Source organism: Malania oleifera, chromosome 3, assembly GCF_029873635.1.
Source record: "Malania oleifera isolate guangnan ecotype guangnan chromosome 3, ASM2987363v1, whole genome shotgun sequence".
NCBI classification, from domain to species: domain Eukaryota; kingdom Viridiplantae; phylum Streptophyta; class Magnoliopsida; order Santalales; family Ximeniaceae; genus Malania; species Malania oleifera.
The window spans coordinates 62,941,111-62,947,131 of NC_080419.1; positions in this window are offsets into that span (position 1 = coordinate 62,941,111).

Below are 6,021 nucleotides of genomic sequence, written 5' to 3' on the forward strand. Positions count from 1 at the left end.
CAGCAATTCAGATTTGCAAAAGTGAGTGAGAGAGATCTTTGAGAGAGCAAGAGAGCTTTCAGCTTTTGAGTAGATTTTTAATTACTTGGTATAGTTTGATTTGCTAAAACATGTATTTATAGGCTCATAAAATCATTTTTGTGTTGCCCAAGATTACTTGGAGCATTTCCCAAGTTTTGATGAAATTTAGGGCATAAGAAACTTAAGTTTGAATTTTAAAACATTTAAAAAATTGTAGTCGTTAATATTGTTCAATTGACTGAGCCATCGGGTTCAGGCTTCTCAAGTTCTTTAAAACAATAATAAAATTAACTAGAAATAGGGTCGGTCGACTGGGGTCACACAGTTTAGTCATCTGAGGTTATACTACCTCTTCAGGAATTCATCAAGAAATTCTTCAGTAGACTGAACTTAATCTTCAGCCGTCTAAGGATATACTTCAGCCTTCTGAGATTAAACTTCAGTCGTCTAGGTAGTTAAAAATCTGGTTTTTCAGTTTTGTTTTCAAAAAATCTTTGCTCACTTGCTTTGATTACTCATAAAAATTTTTTTCCCAGGGTTTTTAAAATAAAGTCTCTAAGTCCACAATAACCCCTAAAGAGCTTCAAAATATTTCCATGTGATATTTCAATATGAAGTACTTACATCATATGTCTTAAAGCCTTAAATACTCTAAACTTGAAGTCTTCCATGGTATTTTTGCTTTGAGTCCCCTTTGACTTGAGCTTAAGTCAGCTTTAGATTTCCACGTATTTTAATCATTTTGGTGTTGCTTGAGCTTCCTATGGATCACTTTGAACATGAACGTGACTTTTTAGTATTTAGCGATCTTTGAACTTTCATTGCTATTCTTTCTCTTGAACTTTGTCTTTAAGCATTCCTGAGACATCATCACTTTAATAACACATGTTAAATCAACCTTAAGTTGTTATCTTCAAAACGAGATTTGAAAGCCATGTTAGGCCAGCAGTATCCCCCTTTTTGATAATGACAAATAAGGAGCAAAGATGAGAGATCCTTGAAAAAGGCTCCCCGATACAATAAGCATGCCTTTTTAATAAATATGAAAAATAATGAGTTCAAGTATGAGAAAGTTCAAAAATAAGTTGTTGACTCTATGAGTCCAATTTGGTTTTGATAATGACAAATCACTTGGTATTTGATCTGTGCATTAAGATTGTGAACAGGAACTATATTAAGCATGCATGGAAGGATAACAAGTCATGGAAGCCATGAAGATTAAAGCATACATTTCTTGGCCCAATCCATGGAACTCAAAGAGTACAAGGATGAAGATGCAAGCAACAAGTTCAAGATTGCCATGGGAATGGGTACTTAGAGCTAATGTATTTACATTTCATTAAATTTAATTTGAGGCTCAACATATACCCTAGAATTACCTTAGGTCTCATGCATTCAATGAACATCATTAGGGGATATTTATGGACTTAGAAATACTTTTAAAACCCCATAAAATATTTTTTTATAAAAGAGCCAAGAAAGAAAGCAAAACAGATTTTTGAACTTGAAAGAAGAAATTTGGGAAATGGTCACTTCAGTAGCCTGAACTCAACCTCAGTCGCCTAAAGAATTTATTTAGAAGATCGAAGATTAAGTTCAGTAACCTGAAGAATTAAAGGTGAAACACAGAACCTGACCGAGACACCTTAGTAAACTGAACCCAACTTCAGTCGCTTGAACTCGTCACTTCAGTCACCTGACCCTTAACTTCAGTCGCCTGACCCTCTATCTAGGTTAATTTTTTTGAAACTCTAAAGAACTTTAGTCACCTGGGCTTTTAACCTTAGTCGCTTGAACTTGTGGGAAAACTTAAAAATATAATTTTTAATAAGAGAACTCACGAGATATTTTTTGATCCAACGGTTAGGATTGATTCTATGGGTAAGATACCTATATATTGAACATCTAAACCCTAGTACGTTAGTTAAGATCAATGAGAAGAGAAGGGAACATATTTTTGAAATAGAATTGAGAAACTTGAGCATGTAGCTATACGATTGCCTGCACTCTAACTTATACTCATCAAGCTTGGGCAAATCAACTCAGAAAATCAAAGGGAATTCAGTTACACATCTTGAGTTTATCTTGGTATTGAGGTTTAGTCAATCCATTTATTATTTTCAAGAGTTTCTCATCTCATTATTTGTTATTGAATATTATTATTATTAGAGAGATCGATCTTGATTTTTTCATATACATATAGAGAGTGTTTTTGACAAGCTCATTACTTGAAAAAGTTTTTCTTTGGGGATTGGTTAAACAGTTATCATTCAAGTGTGTCCTTAGTTAAAGACTTGATATTTTGGATACTTTAAAACCATTTGATTAAATATCCTTAGAAGCTCATAACTATATATATATATATATATATATATATATATATTGTATTGAGGGATATTTTTTGTGGAAAACTTTATATTCAGTGTTTTGATCTTTGGAATACATATTCTATATATATTAAGTTGCATATTTCAAAGACCATATTGTGGTTAAAAACTTGAGAGAAATATTGTTGTGACAAAGTTTGTTTCAAATCTTTACTATCTTCAAAGTTGTTTGTGTATTCAAAGATTTAACCTAAGTTCTCCAAAGCATTGACTTGTATAAATATTTTTAGGAGATTTGATGAAAGGGAAAGTTAGTTAATCATACTCTTCCATATAACGATTATATTGTTACAGTCATTCTGAGCTTCAAGTTTCATCATATGATTATGTAATAGGAATTTCAATTGTACTCACTAGCTTTGTTGGAAGCAACTTTGAGTGTTTTACATATTTGATTATACTCACGGGTCAGGTTGTGAACCGGGTGTGAGGAAAGAGTTGTATCTCTTGTAAGCAGCAAAGTAAGAGGAAGTTGTACCTCTTGTAAGCAGTGGATGTAAGGGAAGCTCCGTCCCAATTTAAGGAGCAGGGATTTAGTGTAATCCTTGAGTGGGTTGCTCAAGGCGAGAATGTAGGCTAGGTTGGCTGAACCTCGTAAAATCACGTTTGCCTTCTCTCTTCCCTTATCTTTTTAATTTCCGAAAAGCACTTCATTACTTACATTGCATGTATGTTTGTTGAATAATCTCACACGAACTTGATTAGTAATTGGTTAAATTTAGACATAGGGACTAAGTGGTGAATAAGTTTCAAAGAATTTTTAAAATACCCAATTTACCCCCCTCTTGATATTACACCTAAATCAACATAAGTCACAATCAAAAAATGCTTATATCAAAAAGTGCTCATATGCTTTTGTTAAGTTTTCATGTTTACTCTAGCTTTGACTCCCCCTTGCTATATTCCAAGTTTTTATATGCTTTACATATTCGCCATATTCTTACTTTTCATTCATGTTTGCTCTCAAAATTTCTCCCCCTTTGACATCATGTAAAAAGAATTTAGGAGCATAGACACAAAGTAATTTAGCACATTAAAAGCATAGTTATTCTATGAGCATAGTCATTTTAAAAAAAAGTCACAAGTAATAGAGGGTACAAGCCAAATTGGAAAAATAAAAAAAAATAAAAAAAACAACATAAGACATAACTAATACATAGAAAGTGCTTAATACAACCCAACATGACAAACATAAATCAATTGTCAATATCATCATCTTCCTCTTCAACTTCTTCTTCATCTCCTTCCTCTTCATAACATTCCTCTTTATCTTCTTCTTCATCTCCTTCCTCTGATTCTTCATCATCGCTCCAAGGAGCAGAACTAGTGTCCATAGGATAAATACCGTGGGATGAGCTAGCCTGATATTTTTCAATATGAGTGAGGTGTTGATCGAGTGAGGAACAAGTAGAGTGAAGTGAAGATACATCCTCCCGAAGGGATTGAAGTCCCGATATCATGTCTCTATTGAAGGTGGAGAATTCATGATGAAAGGGAACAAACCACAAAAGTGTATTAGCAGGAGGTCCTTGGTCTTGAACTGGAGGAGGAGGAGGTACTACTGTTGGTGCTCTTTGAGGTCTTCCTCCTTTCAAGAACCAACCCTGATCGTGCTTTTCATAGCCCATCTGCTTGAGGGTTGTGGAGGTGAAGAGATCATATCGGGTACGTTTCATGAACAACTCAAAAGGTATGGTTATATCAAGCTGAGCCAAGATAAGATTCAAAGCACCTCCATATGGAAGAGTCACTCTAGATGCTTCTAACTTTGCCCACATCCACTTCAAAAAGAGACTAGACAGATCAATTTTCTTTCCTTTAAGTAAACACCATAAAACAAAGCACTCAACATAGGAAAGATGATCGAAGGAGCCAGTCTTGGGTAAGATGTTATATGAAATGATTTTGTGAAGGATTTGGGCCTGAAGATTCAATTGTTTGTACAATGGTGGATGTCCAAAATATACGGGTTCATTTTCCATAACCAGAGGCAAAAATGCTTCATATGTGAAGTCTTGCTCTAAAATCCAGGATTGAGCAAAGGCGGGACATTCGAATTCTCCTGGGGTGATATGTAGAATGGGAGCTAAAATTTGAGGAGTTAGAATAATTTTCTTGCCTCTAACATCTGTAGTTAAAACACCGTCTCCATGAATCATGTTGGCATAAAAAATTTTGATAAGATTGGGAAACATGCCTTTGGCTTGGTAAACCACAATGTTCTTCCAACCTATATTCCTAAACATAGGTGGTATTTCAAGGAATTTTGTATCAAAGAAGGAGGTGTCGATCACTTTACCAAGGATAAGATCTGTAGAATGGAGAGTAGAACAATAACGAAGCTAGGATGGAGATGTGACTAGTCATCTCTCAATGTTGTTATCGTCTCTGCTAGTAGAAGTTCCTCAGTTTGCTATCATCTTAGTGCAAGGCATATTGAAGGTTAGAGAGTAAAAAAACACCAGCTGTGAAACCCTAGAATCCATAGGTAAGGAAGTATAATCGTGTTGGGAGGCTTGGACTCAATAGATATTTGGTAAGGATTAAAGGAAACAGAGAGTGGGTACCTCGGATGAGAGATGGAGCAATGTTCATAAGTCTGAAGTTAGAGTTTTTGCGTGTTAAATATATAGATCCTGCGACTTCAATAGACTGAAGATTAAGCTCATTCTTCTGAAGATTTTCATAATAGGAATCTGAACAGGCAGTAGCACCTCAGTCGACTAAGGTGTGCTAGCTCAGGTGCCTGAACCTTTTAATATACAATGTTTAGTCGCCTGAGCTTCCAGGCTCAGTCACTTGAAGTCCTTAACCTTCTAAATATTTTCTTTTCTCTTAACATGAAATCTTCCTTCTTTTGTTTTATCACATTATCAGGCTTCAATTGTCTTTTAAAATTTGCTTTTGAGACTTATGACTTCCTTGATCTTTGAAGATAAGCTTCCAACACTCCAAGTCTTATTGATGTTCGGCCAACAATGACATTTTGTATTTATTTTATTTACCCTATAAGCTCTTCATTTAGTTTTCTACATTTCAACGAGTTCAATGTTCTTTAAATTAAATTAAGTGGTTTCCTTATTAAAACATCCTAATATCTTTGGAGTCCATTTTATCTAGGTACCCATACTTTCTTGGGTCCGAATGGTTTCGCAAGCGATGTTTCTTTTATTCTCCAAAATTGTCTAGTTTTCACATCCTTTCTCTTTAAAGGACATTCAAACTTAATGTGTCCTTTGTTCTTACATAGAAAGCATGTGGTGTGAGTGTAAGCATTTAAGGAGGTGCTAGCATAATCTTTGGAGGCTTTTATAAAGTATCCCATGTAAAGATTCTTTTTCCTTTTATTTTCAACACTATTGAATCTTATGCCTTCTTTATTTAAGGAAATTCTTTGTGCGCCAATCATTTTTTCAAAGTTCTCCTTTCCTCTCATAAATTTGTAGATTATTTGATCTTCAATTTTTCTTTTAAGATCACCAATTTCTAAGTCTATTATATTTTTTCCCTTTTCTTGTAACTTTACTTGGTCTTGAGACATTTTGATGATTTTGTTCTCTAGTTCAGAAATATATTGATTTTTCTCATTATCCATGGAAATTTGGGATCTTAT